At 45.9% G+C, this 19575-nt stretch overlaps 1 protein-coding gene across 3 annotated transcripts in view; it reads left to right on the top strand.

Moving 5' to 3' along the window:
• Positions 1–11953: 11953 nt before the first annotated feature.
• NEK7 (NIMA related kinase 7) overlaps positions 11954–19575 on the top strand; it is a 133627-nt gene continuing 126005 nt past the window's right edge. For all 3 annotated transcript variants that reach the window (XM_052653725.1, XM_052653726.1, XM_052653724.1), the window contains exon 1: positions 11954–12051. The gene's annotated coding sequence lies outside the window, so the exon portion shown is untranslated. The remainder of the gene's footprint in view (positions 12052–19575) is intronic.

A 19575-nucleotide genomic window follows, 5' to 3' on the forward strand; every position in this document is an offset into this window, starting at 1 on the left:
GGGGGATTTCATGACCTAGGCGTCAGTCTTCCAGGGATGGGTTGATGACATGATACATCAATATAGCCATTGATGGTTCACTGGTGTTTCAGTGGTAAAGAGTTTGCCTGCCAATACAGGAGACCCGGGTTTGATCCCTGGGTCGGGAAGATCCCCTGGAGAAGGGAATGGCAACTCCCCTCCAATAGCCCGGTGGGCTACAGTCCACGGGGTTGCAAAGAGTTGGACATGACTGAGCATGCATGGAATGCAATGCAATGCAATACAACCCTGATTAGGGCTCCTTAGATTACAGGGATAGGAACTTTATTCAAACTGGCAAAGCTGAAAACCAGTGTACTGACCTGTGAAATGAAGAGATACACTGGAGCTGATGTCGGTCATGGCTGAGTCAAGGTCAGAGACCTGACTTCCTCTGCTTCCCAGCTCCACTTCCCCATCTATCACCCTTTGTTCAGGCAGGTTCCCCTGGACCCAGGGCTGAAAGGCACCTGAGAGTTCTGGGAATCGGTTTTATTCTTAAGGGTTTGAGCCAAAGTTCGGGGGTCCACATTCGTTGAACCTGCTGGAGTCACAAGTATTTTGTACCCTCATCTGTTCTGGGCATTTATTTTTCTTTCTCAGCTCCTCTTTTGGAAATGTGGAGTTATAACGAGTATTGGTATGTAAGTCTATTTTTCCTGTGGACATGTATGGATGTGAGAGTTGGACTGTGAAGAAGGCTGAGCACCGAAGAATTGATGCTTTTGAACTGTGGTGTTGGAGAAGACTCTTGAGAGTCCCTTGGACTGCAAGGAGATCCAACCAGTCCATTCTGAAGGAGATCAGCCCTGGGATTTCTTTAGAAGGAATGATGCTAAAGCTGAAGCTCCAGTACTTTGGCCACCTCATGCGAAGAGTTGACTCATTGGAAAAGACTCTGATTCTGGGAGGGATTGGGGGCAGGAGGAGAAGGGGACGACCGAGGATGAGATGGCTGGATGGCATCACGGACTCGATGGATGTGAGTCTGAGTGAACTCCGGGAGATGGTGATGGACAGGGAGGCCTGGTGTGCTTCGGTTCATGGGGTCGCAAAGAGTCGGACACGACTGAGCAACTGAACTGAACTGAACTGAAGTCTATTTGCTATCATCTAGAAGAATCTCTTTCTTTTTAAACTCCATCCTGCAATTAAGTTACAAAGCCACTTGGTGGTGATAGTTTATTCGTAACAGCCAATCACCAAATGAGATTTTTGAGGTCTAGTCAAAAGGGCTTTCCCATGATTTTCAGATTTCTACAATTAAAGAATGAAAATAGCAAACATTAAGTTTTTAGTAAAGTAAATAATTCTAAATAGAACTTGCAAAGGAATAAGTAGAAAAATTTCTCCCCTAATTCTTGTATATAATTGACTTTTAATTTGCACTCTGTACTCAGATTTTGATGAAAACGATTTTGTGTTTTTAAAAACAGGGATTTATCGTTCGGCACCTTTGTGTCATAGCTCATTGATTCTTTGTTGGCTGTCATTCAGCCGCCATGCTTGAATCTTTGTGACTGCGTGGACTGCAGCACGCCAGGCTTCCTTCTTCTTGACTATCTGCATTCAGTGGGGTGTATCTTTCCCTTTCTCCTTTGCCTTTCACTTCTCTTCTTTTCTCAGCTATTTGTAAGGCCTCCTCAGACAATCACTTTGCTTCTTGCATTTCCTTTTCTTCGGGATGGTTTTGGTCACCACCTTCTACACAATGTTATGAACCTCCATCCACAGTTCTTCAGGGACTCTGTCTACCAGATCTAATCCCTTGAATCTATTCATCACCTCCACTGTATAATCATAAGGGATTTGATTTAGGTCATGCCTAAATGGTCTAGTGGTTAGACATCACGAAATATGAGAAACATTCTAATTTCACAGACGTTAAATGTTAAAAAAGAAAAATGTCTTAGGAGCAATGAAATGCTATATTTGCTGATTCCAAAACAGTCTTAGTTTATGGGAGGCACTCAGTAAATATGTCTGTGGAAGAAAAGAAGGAAGGAATAAGAAAGAAAGAAGGGAAGGAGGAAAGAAGATTGTGGAGGGGAAGGGAGGAAAGGAGAGGAAGAAAAGCAAGAAAAAGGGCAGAAAAGAAAACGACATAGTTTTCCCAAAGGATGGACATAATTCTGAGGATTTCTTGATGAGAAATATTTCCAATTTTCCTTTTCATGGATGGAAATTTGATGCATTACATCCACAGTAATGTGACATTTCTGAATTAATAAAAATGAACCACTGAGTTATAATCCCAGGCCCACGAGCTTCTGCATTCCTTCCTTCCATATGGAAGGAAGAAAACCAGATGCGCTGCCTCTGGACCTTGGTGCAGGGGCTGCGCCTTGCTGCCTCCTTCTGTCCGGATCTCACTTTACGTCACTTCCTCCAAGAAGCACTCCTGGACTGACTGCCCACAGTAATGTGATTCCCTCTCAGAGTTTCTTTGGTTCCCTCCAGACTGTCTTCTCGTCCCCACAGGGGGCTCATTAACTAAGCTTCATGTGTAACTCATTTCCAGAAGCATGGATACTTTGACAGTGACATCAAAGATCAAAAACCATCTAGAAATCAAAGGCATGCAAGCCTACATATTAATTACAAGTTTCAGATTGAAAAAAAACCCCACAGTGGCATGCACTAACATAGAATAATCTTAAACCTATGAAACTTAACAATTCATAGTTAATCCATGAAGATAAGAGCTTCCCAGGTGGCTCAGTGGGTAAAGAATCCACCTGCAATGCAGGAGACTCAGGAGATGGAGACGCAGGTTCAACCCCTGGTTTGGGAAGATCCCTGGAGAAGGAAATGGCAACCCACTCCAGTACTCTTGCCTGGAGAATCCCATGGACAGAGGAGCCTGGCGGGCTACAGTCCACGGGGCTGCAAAGAATCGGACATGCCTGAAGCGAATGAAGCACACACACACGATGATAAATAGGACCAAGCTCTGTCCCAAGGTCAATGAGAATGAAGGAAGGATAAACTTGACATACTCCCACATTTTCCTGGAGCTGGCCTGCTAATGGGCTTGTGTGCAAGCTTTCTGTGGCTTATATGGGCTAATAGGTAAGCTTTTGTGATCCTAGCCCATCTTTCTGCTTTTGGACAAGCCAGAAAGGAGAGCTAAGTTCCATTTTTAAATTTCACTAGAGAAGGATATTTGTGAGCTGACTTTGAAGTTTATGAACTCTTTTCCTGCAGTGGGTTTTAGGCCATATCTTTCATAAGTTTCTCATGCTTTACTTTAAGACACCGGTACGACTCAGCTTTACTGGTGAAGGAGAACAGTGAGCCTGTTAGTGCATGACGGTCAGCCTCCTTTTGCAACCTTGGGATATGATGACTGGGAAACCTCCATGTGCTTTGTTACAGGCGACATCTCTGTTCCCCACCCCAGCCCTACCATCTCCTCCTTCGCCTCACATCACACCCATCAACCCAGGTAGAAACATCTCAGGGACAAAACATGGATGAAATTCTATCCCAAAGCTACACTGGGCTCAGGACTGGTCCATGAGCTGATGCTCCATCACAGGTGTGATGATCTCTTAGTACAGCAGCTGATTATTCTCAGTATAGTTGAGAAACAGGAGGGCATTGGTTTTGATTTTTGTATAGTTTTGTACACATAGCTTCAAAGGATCATGAAACAGGAGAATATATAGGTTATCCATAAAAGGAATTAAAAGATGAGATTCTGAAAGTAATAAAAGTAGATTCTAGCCTTCAAGGGCTAGAAAATCAGAAGGAAAGATTTGGGTAATATGATTATACTGACTTAATATAATCACTCTGCCTATTTAGATTTCAAGAGATTATAATTGTCCATAATCTCACTAGCTAGGTATTAGTAATAAAAGTTTGGTAATGTAGTAACCACAGAAATGTCTATTTAAAATTTCATATAGGGAATTAATACCAATCACTGACATGACATGATTAATTTTCATGTTTTGTTCCAGTCATGTCTGGTTTATATTCTGACAGCTCTACAAACTTCCTATTGTAAAACAGTAAAACATACCTAACTATTTAGATTGGAGTTACATGACACAGGCTTGATGGAAGTATTAATTCACATATTTTAGAACATGAATAAGTAACAATTTTATTATTTCTTTATCTTGAGAAAAAAGTGATTGCTTTTACCTTTCAACCTGATTGAGGGAAAGACAAATAAAAACAAAACAGAATTTTAAAAACTTGCATATTTTGGTTGCCCAAACTATAAATTGTGTGTATATTTATATATTCTTAAATAACTTTTAAGTCACTAATATGTAAATAACTTGAAAAGTAATTTATATTTTAAAAATAATAATACAAAATAAGTAGACATTTACACAAACAATTCAAAAGTTCTGCCAATTAAATAAACCTATCAGTTATATACAATAAATAATACTCATGGGCAAATGTAACAAAATTGTCCAGTTAGGACTGTTTGAGGTTTCCATGGGTGATAGTCTGCTGTTTGTCTTCTACTCTTTTAAAGATCGAATTATCCTATAAGCCTATGGATAAATAATGGCTTGCCTCCCCCAGTCCCTGAATGCTTAGGCATTTAAAGTTTCTAGCCTTGAATTTTAAGGACCAGAACTTCAGCAAGTTTTTAAACATTACTTTCGATTTTTGCACGCAATACTCAAGCTTTGGAAGTGATGTTTTGTTCTGGGAAGTGGTGTCCCAGGTGCTTCTTACCCAACAAAAACGCTAACTTTTACACAGAAAACCTGATTTGACAGTGTGATTAAAGAAATAAATTGCATAATTTGAATTTTTCATGACATGTGGTTTTAATGGCAGAATTATGGAGGGTGTTGAGGGTGTTTATGATTAACTGATCTCGTTGTCATAAAGACAAGGAGAGCCTGCTTTCAGTGTACCTTTGAGTTTGATGTGGCATGATTCCAAATCTGGCTTTACTCACATCCTGTATTTCCTAATAGATGGAACATTAACCGTGCAGTGGAACTGCTGAAGAAGTCATCACCGAGGTATTTTTAAAGGCACTTCCGCCCTTAAGCAGAACAGCTGAAAAGAGATGTATATTTTAAGCAATAAAGGCTTGAGTGTAAGCAGAGATTAGAAAGAGAACAACAGTGGATGTGGCTTTTCACCTTTTCTATTGACTTTGTTAGGAATGCACTTGAAGATTCCTAGTCCAAGGGCAGCCACTCCATTTACCTATGTGAAATACTAAAAGTAAGAAGAAAGACGTTATTTCCCGTTTCTTGCCTGCATAGGGAATAGACAACCGCTTCGACTGCTCAGGCCTGAAAGCGTCTGGTGCATCGCAAGGCAGAAGCCAGAGCCCAGGCAGGTTGGAAGTGACAGAAATTAGAGAGGACTCTTCGAGGTCTTCCCGTCCAGCTTTGTGAGATTACAGGGTACTTGTAGCATCCCCCTTGCAGGACAGATACACACACAGAATATTCCAGAGAAACTGGCATTCTTCAAATTCATCTTTGAGATTTGATTACTGTATCACCAGGGCTCCCAGTTAGCAGAGGTCTGCAGAACTGCCACCAGTGTGGAGGAAAGTGTACCCTGGGTAGTGGCCTCAGCTTGGCCCCACACCAAGAGTGGAATGTACAAGTGTGCAAAGGGAAATCATTCTTGAGTGTATTTCCTTCATTGCTTTGACTCACCGCCCACTGCATATTGGCCGTCGGGCTTTTGTGCCGTGCTGGGCTTAGCTGCTCAGTCGTTTCAGACTTCACAACGCCATGGACTGTAGCCCAAGAGTCTCCTCTGTCTATGGGGTGTTTTTTGGCAAGAATACTGGAGTGGTTTGCCAATTTCTTCTCCAGGGGATGGATCTTCCTGACACAGGGATTGAACCCACGTCTCCTGTGTCTCCTGCACTGTAGGCAGATTCTTTACCAGCCAACCGGGAAAGAGTAAAAAAAGCAGAGATTCAGTTAAATTCTGTTGACCAGAGAAAATCACAATATAAACTGCTAGTTGTGCTGTTCCTTTCCTGTTTTGCAACCAATATAAAATATTACATTTCCCTACATTCAGTTCAGTTCACTTCAGTTCAGTTGCTCAGTCGTGTCTGACTCTTTGCGACCCCATGAACCACAGCACACCTGCCAGCCCTCCCTGTCCATCACCAACTCCTGGAGCCCACCCAAACTCATGTCCATTGAGTCAGTGATGCCATCCAGCCATCTCATCCTCTGTCGTCCCCTTCTCCTCCTGCCCTCAATGTTTCCCAGCATCAGGGTCTTTTCCAATAAGTCAACTCTTCGCATCAGGTGGCCAAAGGATTGGAGTTTCAGCTTCAGCATCAGTCCTTCCAATGAACACCCAGGACTGATTTCCTTTAGAATGGACTGGTTGGATCTCCTTGCAGTCCAAGGGACTCTCAAGAGTCTTCTCCAACACCACAGTTCAAAAGCATCAATTCTTCGGCGCTCAGCCTTCTTCACAGTCCAACTCTCACATCCACACATGACCACTGGAAAAACCATAGCCTTGACTAGATGGACTAGATGTCTCTGCTTTTGAATATGCTATCTACGTTGGTCATAACTTTCCTTCCAAGGAGTAAGCGTCTTTTAATCTCATGGCTGCAGTCACCATCTGCAGTGATTTTGGAGCCCCCAAAAATAAAGTCTGACACTGTTTCCACTGTTTCCCCATCTATTTCCCATGAAGTGATGGGACCAGATGCCATGATCTTCGTTTTCTGAATGTTGCGCTTTAAGCCAAATTTTTCACTCTCCTCTTTCACTTTCATCAAGAGGCTCTTTAGTTCCTCTTCACTTTCTGCCATAAGGATGGTGTCATCTGCATATCTGAGGTTATTGATATTTCTCCCGGCAGTCTTGATTCCAGCTTGTGCTTCATCTCCACATTAAACATATGTATATATTTAAATGGGGTTTCCCCTGTGGCTCAGATGGTAAAGAATGTGCCTGCAATGAGGGAGACCCAGGTTCAATTCCTGGGTCAGGAAGCTCCCCTGGAGAAGGGAACGGCAACCCACTCCAGTATTCCTGTCTGGGGAATTCCATGGGACAGAGAAGCCTGGCGGGTTTCAGTCCGTGGAAATGCAAAGAGTAAGATACAAATGAGCCACTTTCACTTCACTTCACATATATGTATATATGTGTACACACACACACACACGATGTTGAAATGCTTCCTCAGTCTTAAAACTACTACAAAAATAGCTAGGAAAAAGCCACCATCAGTATGCTGCTATTTTTAACCGGGAACTGTATTCTCCAAATACAGAACTAGACAATTGGGACCGAGCAGAGTTGTCTTTCCGTGACTTTGCATTCCAGGGGTTTGATGAGAGAACGAAATGAAGGCAGAGTTTATAGCTTGAAAGGGTGGTTCATCTGCGTGATCTGCTAATAAGTCAATGCAGGAGGTCCCGAGAGTGAAAAAGCAGCTTTCAGATGTTTTTCCTGAGCGTTCTCACAGCTTGGGGGAGAGAGGATTTCTGCTCCTGTACAGTGACCACTCCAGGCTCCGGAAAGGGATCTCCCCGGGGTTGTCTGCAGGCTGCACTTTGACCTCCTCCTCTTGGCCCAGGTTAGTCCAGACATTTCAACAGCTTGACTAAGCCTTGTCACTATTCAGGTGCCAGATTCGGTGGCTGCCAGGATCACTGGCAGCTTTGTACGTACACCTGTTGCCAGCGCTATGTATGAGTCAGGAAGGCTAGACCTTTCTGGTTTATCCCAATGGCTAGGATCTCTTTCAAAGGAGAATTCTTTTTAATATGATTTCATCATCCTTCATCAGGAAAACATTTTTTTTCTAGCAAGCTTCTTTCCTTACAGAGATGTTACATGGACTCTGAACCCGATATGGGACTGCAAGTCTGGGTTAACCTACAGGTTAAAAAGAAAATGGTTCTGACAGTCAATACTGTCTCTACTTTTGATTTTTAATTGTGTTGGGCCAGCAGAGCTATGGGTTTCCCAGCTGGCTCAGTAGTGAAGAATCCACCTGCCAATGCAGGAGACACAGGAGACACTGTGGTTCTATTCCTGGGTCAGGAAGATGCCCTGGAGGAGGAAATGGCAACCCACTGCAGTATTCCTTGTTTAGAAAATCCCACGGACAGAGCAGCCTGGTGGTCCACAGTCCATGGGGTCACAAAGAGTCAGACATGATTGAGCATGCGTGCACGGCAGAGCTATATTAACAACAGTACATACAGACTGGGTGTTAACTAAAAGGTTTTAAGTGTCATAATCAAATATCATTTACAGAAAAGTGAATCTGCTAGTTAATGGCATGCATTGCCTGGTAGTTAGGAATAAACAGTAAGTAGCACATACATAAAGGACTGTAATTACCGCATTTCATGGAGTCAGGCAAGCATTTTTGAAGCAAGCTTGGTGGGAAACTTGGTGGGAGCTTGGGGGGGAAGGGGCAAGCAGTTAAAGCTGGACTCTGCTCTGATGACTCCTGGGACCAGAGGAGCCTCTTTGGCCAGACCTCTGCCCGCAATGCAGGAGACCCCAGTTCAATTCCTGGGTCGGGAAGATCCCCTGGAGAAGGAAAAGGCTACCCACTCCAGTATCCTGGCCTGAAGAATTCCATAGACTGTACAGTCCATGGGGTCGCAAAGAGTCGGATACGACTGAGAGACTTGCACTTTCACTTTTTTTCTCTGCTTTTCCATGAGCATCTGCTCCAGGCCAGGGGCCTAGGGCACGGGCACAGACCTCTCTATCAGCAAAGAGGTGATGAAAAGTCATAAAGAGAAAGTGCATTGTATCTAGACAGTTTTCACAACTTCTGAAGCACTGTACACTATTTAGCTGTAGCTTTGTATCACTGCAGATGGTGACTGCAGCCATGAGATTAAAAGACGCTTATTCCTTGGAAGAAAAGTTATGACCAACCTAGACAGCATATTCAAAAGCAGAGACATTACTTTGCCAACAAAGGTCCGTCTAGTCAAGGCTATGGTTTTTCTGGTGGTCATGTATGGATGTGAGAGTTGGACTGTCAAGAAAGCTGAGCGCCAAAGAACTGATGCTTTTGAACTGTGGTGTTGGAGAACTCTTGAGAGTCCCTTGGACTGCAAGGAGATCCAACCAGTCCATCCTAAAGGAGATCAGTCCTGGGTGTTCATTGGAAGGACTGATGCTGAAGCTGAAACTCCAATACCTTGGTCACCTCATGCGAAGAGTTGACTCATTGGAAAACACCCTGATGCTGGCAGGGATTGCGGGCAGGAGGAGAAGGGGACGACAGAGGATGAGATGGCTGGATGGCATCACTGACTTGATGGACATGAGTTTGGGTGAACTCCGGGAGTTGGTGATGGACAGGGAGGCCTGGCGTGCTGCGATTCATGGGGTCACAAAGAGTTGGACACGACTGAGCGACTGAACTGAACTGAAGGTGAAGATGATGATGTCAGCATTCTGGGCACCGTAGAGCCATGACAGGAATCTTCCAGGGCTTCATGGGCTCATTTTGATCCATTTCCCTGTTAGTCAGTGTTCATAAGAAATATGTTTTCCTTATACCAATGAAGTATCTTTGTACACCAGAATGTGTACTTTAATTAGAGCTGCTTTATTATCTATCTATGGACCTTTCTAAAAGGTGTTACAAAAGACAGTTTTTGAAAACCTTAACCTCTTCCCGCCAGGTGTGCCTGTGTATAACTCAAATGACCCTGTTCTTATTTGACTGAGTTTGGTTTGGTGTGACTTGACAGAGCAATCTGGTTCAAATGCTGACTTTACTGGCTTCATTCTTGCATACTTACTTTTTTTAAGAAATATATTTATTTATTTGGCTACACCAGGTCTTAGCTGTGGCACACGGGACCGTCTATCTCTGTTGTGGCACATGGATTCTTTTAGTTGAAGCAAGTGGGATCTAGTTCCCTGTCCAGGGATAGAAGCAGGGCCGTTGGCACGGGAGGCATGGAGTCTTAGCCACTGGACAACCAGGGAAGTCCCTTGCCTACCTTCTTACCCCACGTTCAATTCATCTATAAATCTTGTTGGCTGTACCTTAACAACATATCTGGACCTGACCATTCTTAACACCTCCACTGTTAGCACAATGGTCTAAGTCATCAACGTCTTCTACCTGATCCTTATCATAGTCTTTTAACCATTTTAGTGGTTCCAGCCCTGCAATCTGTTCCCCACAGCAGAGCTATTTTATGCAAACCCAAATGGATTTGGTCACCCCTCCAATGACTCTTCACACCCTGCTTTATTTTTGAATGAATCACCATTTGACGTAGTATGCATTTATTGGCTTATTGTATTATTATTGCCTTTTTTACAATGTAAAGGCCATGAGATCAGGGACTTTGTGTCTTGGTAACTGCTTTACTTCTTAGAACAGTGCTTAGCAGATTTACCCATACTTTATTAGCCATTGAAATAAAAGTCTTCTACTGAGATCTTGAATTATTTTCTCTCTAAAAATAAACTTTCTAAATGTTAATTCCATAGGTTTAACATTTCAAGCATTTGAGCTATAATCTACTCAATCTTGGCTCGAATCCGTTGGTTGGGGAGCCAAACTAGTGAACAGGCCTAGGAGTAATAGCAGCTACTCAATGAACACTTCTTCTCTGCCAGGCTCTGGTGCTTAAGCATTCTGCTATATCTCACTGAATTCTAGTGTAGTACTAGTGCTGTGTTTAGTGGCTCAGGCTTGTCTGACTTTTTGCGACCACAAGGACTGTGCCTCACCAGGCTCCTCTGTCCTGGATTCTCCAGGGAAGAATACTGGAGAATACTGAAGAATACTGGAGTGGGTTGCCATGCCCTCCTCCAGGAGATCTTCCCCATCAAGGCATCAAACTGGAGTCTCCTGCCTTGCAGGCAGATTCTTTTCCAGCTGAGTTACCAGGGAAGCCCTAGAGATAGGTATTATTACTACTGTCCTCTTACAGAGTGTGACTCCAGGAAAGGTGAAATAACTTGTCCTGCCAGGTCAGAGTTAACCTCCCAGGTGGCGCTAGTGGTAAAGAACTCGCCTTTCAATGTAGGTGACGTTAAGACATGCAGGTTCGATCCCTGGGTGGGAAGATCTGGTGGAAGGCATGGTTGGCAACCCACTCCAGTATTTTTGCCTGGAGAATCCCATGGACAGAGGGGCCTGGCGGGATACAGTCCAGAGGGTTGCAAAGAGTCAGACACGACTGAAGAGACTAAGCAAGCTCACGCACCACCTGAGATTCAAATCAAGGTGAGGTTGACCCTTCCTAGCCGTGTCCCCCGGTTACCGAAATAGCGAAGCGGCTGGATTCACAGTATTCCTTTTGTAGTTCCATGTTCTAGGGGTCTGGGATGTAATACATACCCCTCCACCCACCACCAAATACTCCTAGGACCAAACCAGGTAGTTCACTTCTTAGAAATGTCCTAAAGGCCACTGTCCTCTAGGCTGGGATAAAAAACTCGATGATCCAGAAGAAAGCGACGTACCAATTCGGCTGACCTCTTGAACACTGGGCATTTAAAGTTCTCAAAAGGCAGCCGACCCCCGATTTGGAGGGAAGGGGGCCGGAAAGAGGGGACTAGGGCTGGGCCTGACCACAGGAAGGCTCCCCAAGACCCGCCTGGGCGCCAGCGGGGGACGTTGGGGCTCTGACGCTGAGGCCTGAGGGTAGCGGCGGAGTAGGCCGATCCCAGCCCGGCTTGGGGCGGGGCCGGCGGCGCGGGGCGGGGCCGACGCCCTGGTGGGCGTGACCGGCGCCCGCCCCGCCCCCTCCTCGGGGATGCCGGGATGTTTACACTCCTGACAGCCGCGGCCCGGGGAGGAGGCGCGGGAGTTGTGGGAGGATGGGCCGCCGCTAGGGTCTCGCTCCTGACGCGCCTCGCCGTGCGCAGGGTGGGTGCCCGCTCCTGCAGCGTCCGCCGGAGCGGCGCGGCGGGAGGTGGCCAGCGCTCCGGGCCTCGCAGCCACAGCCCCGGGCCCAGCGGGCCTGTCCGCGGCGCCGCCTGGCCGAGCCGCCCGCCCGCTCCGGGTCCCGCGCGGGCCAGAGGACGTAAAGCTCTCCGCTTCCTGGTGAGTCGCTGTCGCTGGGGTCTTGGGCACGCGGGCCGGGGCTCCGCCGGGTGGGGCTGCCCGCGGAGCCAGGCGGGGAGGAGAGGTCGGGCCCGCGCGCGGCGGCCTGGGGACCATGCCTGGGGAGGGTCGAGGGAGGCCGGTGCGGGGCGCGCGCGGCCGGGGGGCTTCGGGCCACTCGTGGGCCGTGGGGAGAGCCTCGTGCCCCGCGCGGCTCGGGCGCCCGAGCCCGCCGCCGTAACTAAGAAACTCAGGCGGCCACGGCGGCGGCGCAACAGGTCTGGGTTTGGGGACCCGAGGAACTTGGCGAAGTCCCGCCTCCCGGCGCACGCTCATTGGCTGCGCGTCTTATTTATTCCTCGCGGATTGGCTAGGTCCAGCTGTCGGCAATCGGCCACCGCGGGACTGGGCAGAGCGAACTTCCAGGGAGAAGTGGGTGGTGGGAGCGTTGCAGCCTGGCTTGGAGGAGTACGGGGAAGATGACCGACCTTTTGGAGAAGGTGCTTTACTGGGGCTCTGTCAGGAATAGGAGACGTCAGAGAGAAGGACTGCAAGGCAAATAGCAAATGGTGGTGGTGCTAGTGGCAACAGAAGAGAAATAAAGTCATTGAACATTGAGGCCAAAAATCAGAGACGAAAGGGAGCTCAAAGGAAAAAAGGAGAAAAAATGATAAGACTACACTGTCCCCAGTGTCAGGAAGGGAACACAACCTAGAGAAGGATGCTGCAGTGAGATTTAAGAACCCCTGTTACCTCTTTCCGGTAAACTAGGCCTTGGGAGATGATGTTTCAAACAGATGAGTCTTGTTCTCGCCCAGCTGTAGTTAGGGATGGATACTAAAAATAGTTATTTACAGTAAGATATGTTTCCATCCTTGAGCGTTGTTGGTGACGGAATTGAAAGAAACATTGCAGAAACGAAACGATTTTTCCTCTGCTTTGAGGCTGCTGATCATAAGGACGCAGTTGAAACAGATACCCATGGTTTGTAGAGCACTGTGTGCCCGCCATAATTAGAACCGCTGTTGATAATTCCTCCTCCAAGGAATTTGCAGTTTATCGAAATATGCATATTCCCTTCAGGCTACAGCTGCGCGTCTCACCAGGTTGCGTTACAGAGTAAAGTGCAGAATGTGTGCGTGATCATTCTGTAAGGGAGCTTGAGCTCTTGAGGGTGTGGTCGGAGTGGCTTAGCACTTTGCCTCAAAAAATTTATAGTACCTTTGGGACAGTCTGACTGTGAAAAGGGTGAATAGTTAAACGAGATACAGTTAACTCTGTAATGCTTGCGGTGACTCCTGGTGAATGGACGCCGAGTATTCTTGGCCGGAACCCTTGATGAAGGCCCGTGCACCCAAAACAAGTTAACAGAAGACGTAAGGAATTTCATTTCCAGAGATCCAGTCCACAGCTTGCTTCACTCCTAAAACCGCAGCATCCTCAACTTGGTCCTGGACTGGGTGGGAGCTTTGAAAAAGTTTAAAACTGCATGGGGCCGACGGGAGGAGGGCGGCGAAATTAAAAGGCGAAGGTACCCCTAGTGGAAGCTGGTCGCTCTCTCTGCGGGGGTCTGGGGCTGCCCGGGATCTTTCCCGGAGGCGCGGGCCTGGGATTCCGCCCTCGCGCGGGAGGCCCCGCCCCCTGCAGACGGACGGCCTCCGCGACGAATGGGCGGCGAGGACGGCGCGGCTCCGGCTGTGGGGGGCGGGCACTTCCTACGGCCCTCGGGGGCCAGCGGGAGGGGGCGGAGCTTTTCATCGGGGGTGGGGCTTGCGGAGTAAGGGGGAGGTGGGGAGAGTTGTGAGATAAATCCGAAAATGAGGAGCGGGGAACTGGTCAGTTAAACACATACAGTGGGAGAGCGGCGGCAGGTCCCTGGGATTCTCGCCCGCCCTCCCCCAGGTGCTCGTCTCCTTTCAAGGTTCAGCTGCACCTTGGGCTCCCCAGTTGGTGTGACTGATGTTTGTGGAGGTGCGGGGGGGTTGTTCTTTGAAATCGTGTGAAAATGCAAACCGAGAACTGTTAAGACTCCAAATCCTTAAGCCTTTTTACAGTTAATTTGGGGCGCTTTCCATATACAAAAAGTGGTTTGCAGTCGCCAAAGTGAAGACGACCCCCCGGGTGCAGACCCATTTGCTAATCCGCACTGCTGTTCTGCTGGGGCCCACTGATCCCGATCGCACCTGCTGCCCTCCACGCCCCTCCACCACGCACAGCTTCTCCTGGCTGGACCATCTCGGGAGCCCTTTTCCAGCCCAGTAAAGCAGCACTTACTGCAAGAATGAGGAAGGCACGCCTGGTATGATGGGTGCGTTCTAGTGGAGGAGGGGAGACTGGGGGCCTCGGTGTTAACGTCCCCGAATAACAGGGCTCAGTTTTGCAGTTTCACACGACCAGAATGTGGGCTTGAGTATCTCACCTCATACTCCCCTCCCTCCATGTTTCTGGTGGTTGCAGTTGGCAGTTTGAGGCACTGATTTATTTGGAATATTCACGTATTTTCTTTGTGACCATTGTGTATTTACTGAAATGTAGATTTATTTTTTTCACTTAAATAAGTGGTCTGAGATGTCAGTCACTACAGTGAGACTTCTACAGGCTTTTACATTTACAGTGAGATTGTTCCTAGAACCAAAGGTGTTTTTTCTAGAAACTGTCTGATGTTTTAAAATGTATCTTTCTAGTGTTACTGACGGAGCCACCCTTTAAGGGCATCTGGAGGGGACAGAAGTGCTTACTTAATGCAGTTTTGGAAAAGAAGTTGCTTAATTAGATAGTAAGTCCCCAGAAATTCCTTTTAGGTTTTGTTTCATTTGATTTTTTTTTTTTTCCTTTTTAAATAGGCTTTGGTATTTAAAAAATGTGAAGTGTAGATGCACAAAGTGATACTCTGTCTGCATTCCTAGTTTCGCTCAAATTAAAATATTTGTCCCTTCAAATATTTGCTCAAGAGTTATGTGGGTAGGTATTCTAGTACATCATATATAAAATGTGGCAACAAAGTTAGTAATATACTAAGTGTTTTGGAAATGGCATGTATAATCCTGTTTGCTCTGGATTGCTTTACAGCAGTTATTTTTCAGCATTTTTATAAATATATAGTAAGATGTTTTAAGTGTTTTTTCATACTTTTGAAAGTTTCAACTTAATTCCTTCTCCCTTCAGATTTAAAGGGAATTTATATAATAGTAATCAAATTTATTGGCAGGATACAACAGTTGAGAATTTTTAAACTTATACATAAAACTAATATAGGACCATTCATTCTTAGAGTTATAAAACCTCTAGACTGCTGATTTTCTTTTGGTGATTAAATAGTTTGACTGTCCCTGTGTATTATACATCTTTCGTTCTAAGGGAAACAGAGAATATATTTCATTGTTTTCAGTGAGCAGTGGGAATGAGGAGAACAGATAGGTGGCCTTGAAGCATTTATTCATATTTTCAAGCAGGATAGCTTCTTTTTTTAACCTTTGTTAAAATACTAGCTCTGGCACACTATTTATATAGTGAATTGATACAACGAGCTGTTTGGCAATAGCCGTCCAGAGTGTGTTCACCAGAATAGTGTGCAAATGAATGGAACACAAAATTGGTATTTAATTGGTCTATCGAGTTTTAGAAATGTATGTGTTTTCGGTTATTTAGTGGAAACAGCCCTTTCTGTGAATCTTGCTGGTGTTCTTCTATTGATAATCACTGTGAGTCATTGAAGGAGCTTTTTCATTCCAGGTTGCTTTCATACAGAACAGGAGCTTGGAGACTTTGTCTCAGAAGGGCGAGAGAGTAAACATTTTTGGCTTTGTGAGCCTTGTGGTCTCTGCAGCTACTGCCACTGCACCCGTGGGCATACCTGAACAGGTGGGTGTGGCTCTTCCAGTAAAACTTCATAGTCAGGCTGGAGGCCCCCTCCTGCCCTGGAAGGTAACACACAGATCTAAACCTGAATCTAGGATTGGTGTTTGGGCTGGTAGGGATTTTCCAGGGTGGCATTTTAGCGTTTCCTGGTCCTTTGATCCCTGTGACAATCTCTTGATCTTCCCCAGTCCTCTCAGAATAATGCTCAGTTATTCATTGCCAGATCTTGTGTGTAATCTCAGAGACCTGGTAACATTTCAACCTCTGTTAGGGATTTCTGCTGTCCTTGCCTCGGGGGACCCCGTCACCCATCCTGCAGTGTGCCAACTCTTCGCTTCCTTCTTGATGCTAAGCCAAGATGGACCCTGATGGTCAGACATTTATCTTTCCTTAACCGACAGATAACACTGGAAGGAATGTCTTTTGGTTTGTGTCTTTAGCAGTTTTTGTTCTAAGTCTACTGGAATGGCTGCCTTTGCTGCCTTTAGAGAGAATTTCTGGCATGAGTAAGAGTATGCACAGATTTTTGTCTTTTTAGAAAGACTGACTTAATATTTTTTTATAAAAGACTTTTTTCCAGTTTTTTTTTTTTTTTTTAAACTTCCAAAAAGGGCCTGCATTGTAAGGAGAGGCCACCATCTGGGTGTTTGTGTCCTGGGGTTTGCTTGGGGATTGCCTAACTCTTTCCTTGGCGTTCAGTAGAGTGAGCTGCCGCTGACCTGGGTGTAGATACTGGAAAGAGCTTGAATGCAATGGAAAAGGCAAGAGCTGTGAGCTTACACACGCTTTCCCAGCCCAGCCCGAGTAAGTTCTGGGTGGGCAGAGATAGTGACCCCTCAGGATGGGGCCTGGGGCTTCAGGACTAACTGCCACCAGTTGCCACAAGCCTCTTCTCTTCGTGTGACCTCGCTGCACAAATACCATTTTCTGTATTTACCCTGATGTGAAAAAGACTGAGGCCCAGGTTTCTCTTCTCTGCTGTGACCTTGGCTGAGCTACTCGATTTGTTCAGACCATAGTTTTCCCAGCTCGGGTCCCATCATTGCTTGGAGGAGTAAGTGACAACATTTTTTAGAAGTAGGGTAGGAGGCTTCGTCGGAGAAGGCAATGGCACTCCACTCCAATACTCTTGCCTGGAAAATCCCATGGATGGAGGAGCCTGGAAGGCTGCAGTCCATGGGGTCGCTGAGGGTTGGATACGACTGAGCATCTTCACTTTCCCTTTTCACTCTCATGCATTGGAGAAGGAAATGGCAACCCACTCCAGTGTTCTTGCCTGGAGAATCCCAGGGACGGGGGAGCCTGTTGGGCTGCCGTATATGGGGTCACACAGAATTGGACACGACTGAAGCGACTTAGCAGCTGCAGGAGGAGGCTCCGTAGTGTTGATTTCGTTTCACCTTTTTCTCTAAGGACGTTTGGTGGTGGAAACCCACTTCTTCTGTTTCTTCTGCCGGGAGACCTCGCTGCCTACCCTCTCCTGGCCCAGCTGTATCCGAAGAGGTTCCTTCCGGCTCTGCTGCCATCTCTATCTTCTCTGCCTTAATTCTTCTTCCCTTTTGCCCTGTGATGTTCATATTTATAATTTAATTGTTCCCAGTAGGAGTTAATTTTTTACTATATTTTTGAGGGATGGGGCAGTAAACCTTAGTTCCTCAGGAAAAAACCACAAGAGGCTTGGGGGTTATATTTTGGACAAAAAAAAAAAGATAAGAACTGCAAAAAGATACTTAAATACTGATTGAAAAATGGAAAAAGTTGGAATATTCTTTCTAGTATATTTCTACTGTGCTTCCAATTATTTTTTTTAATTGTTGTTTTCCTAATATTCCCGTGTTTACCTGGAAAATTAATTTCTTTCTGATCAGAACCATAACAAAGCCATATATCATCTATTATATTATTATTGGGAAAATGAAACATGTAGACATGTGTATGAAAAATTGTCATACCTCTGAAATGTAAGAAGTTTCGACTCTTCCATTGCCTTGTTTGTCTAACTGCTGGGCCCTATAATAAAATAATGTGATACGTTTGCATACTGTCATAAAGATACCCAGAACCAGACAGTAGGTAATTTATTTTAGGCAAATAGCATGTCCTTATTTTAAGTAGGCATGTTTAGGCATGTTTTACTACTTAACAAATACGAGTAAATTGAAAGACATTGTACAAAGAGAATGCTTGCTGGTGGATTGTTTTATAGCAATAAATTGATGTTTCATTCTCAATTTCACATGGTAACCTATAGATTCATTTTTTTTTTTTTTTTACAGTCTTTGATATGAAGAGCGTGGTAACAGGGGAAGTATTCAGTGAAAACAGCATTTTTTAAAAACATTTTTTGTCTACATCTGAAAGTTTTAGTAAAGTTTCTCCAGTTGATAAGTATTTTGATGGTTGAATGGCATACTCTTTTCAGCTTCACTTTGTCATTTTGAGCCCTGGAGTGTTCAGGGCATCAGCCATAGACGACGAGTTGCATTTTATCAGTTGGTTCTCCACTAGTCATCATTCTGATTCATTCTCTCTCTGTCTCCCTCTCCCTCTCTCTTGTCAGAAGGCTCAGGGGTATTGGGTGGCTGGGTGGGAGGGAGTCTGAGCTTCTGGCAGAGTTTCGCAGCACCCAGCCCCCAGGGAGTGACTGCTGCCTCTTCCGTGAGCAGCAAACCCAGGGCTGGGACTGCCCAGCCGCTGGTCATGCCGGTGCTGCCCTCCCGGGGACCCAGGACCAGACCTGGCTTCTGGGGTCCAGGCCAGGGCGCTCCAGGCTTCTGCACACAGCACTTCCTTTTGTTAGTTTCCTAGGGTGGCCCCAGTGAGTTAACCACAAACTGGATGGCTGCAGACAGCAGAGGTTTACACGTGCCATTCTGAAGGTCAGAAGTCGGGTTGTCCACCGGGCCGTGCCCCCGTAAGGGCTCCTGGGAGCACGTGCCCTGGGCCTCTCAGCCCGCGTGTTGGTGGCCCTCCTGGGCCCTGCGTGATGGGTGGCCATCCCCGTCTCTGCGCTGCCACCTGGCTGCCTTCCTGTGTCTCCTCCTGTCCTCAAAAGGATGCCAGTCTTATTGGATTAGGGTCGTCCGATGACCTCATCTTTGCTTCTGATCGCTTATGCTTAAAATTAAACAAGCATGATCTAAATACTTTTTGTTTTTTTCTTCCAGTTTCTTTACCTTACCAAAGATTTTTAGATTTCTGGTCTTTCTGTTCTGAACAGTCTTTTAAGGCTGTACAGGAATTGTGTTGTATCAGTACCGGAGGGACGCTGGCGCCCAGGTCATCCTGTACGGGTGTCATCTGCAGCTTGTATCTTACTGCTACCCCAGAGCAGCTGTTCCAGAATCAAGTTTCCACTCACCCTTATTTTGTGGTTTCCCTTAGGAGACCTTAAGTGCGTAATTCACTGAATCAGATACTTTCAGAGCTGGAAGGAAACCTAAAAAATCGTCTAAACTGACCTTTTCGTTTAATGTGAGAATAAACTGAAGCCCAAGGATGTGGATTTACTAATGCACAATGCACCACATCCCCCCTCATTCCCTAATAGTCCACACTGCCTCGTGTAGCTCTGTCTGTCAGGCTCTTGGTGGTAGGCATGGTGTTTGGTTTTTTACTTCTGTTGGGTTAACAGTCTTGTGTTCCTCAAACAAGAAGAAATGCCAC

This window comes from Budorcas taxicolor, chromosome 16 (assembly GCF_023091745.1).
Source record: "Budorcas taxicolor isolate Tak-1 chromosome 16, Takin1.1, whole genome shotgun sequence".
Classification (NCBI taxonomy): Eukaryota; Metazoa; Chordata; class Mammalia; order Artiodactyla; family Bovidae; genus Budorcas; species Budorcas taxicolor.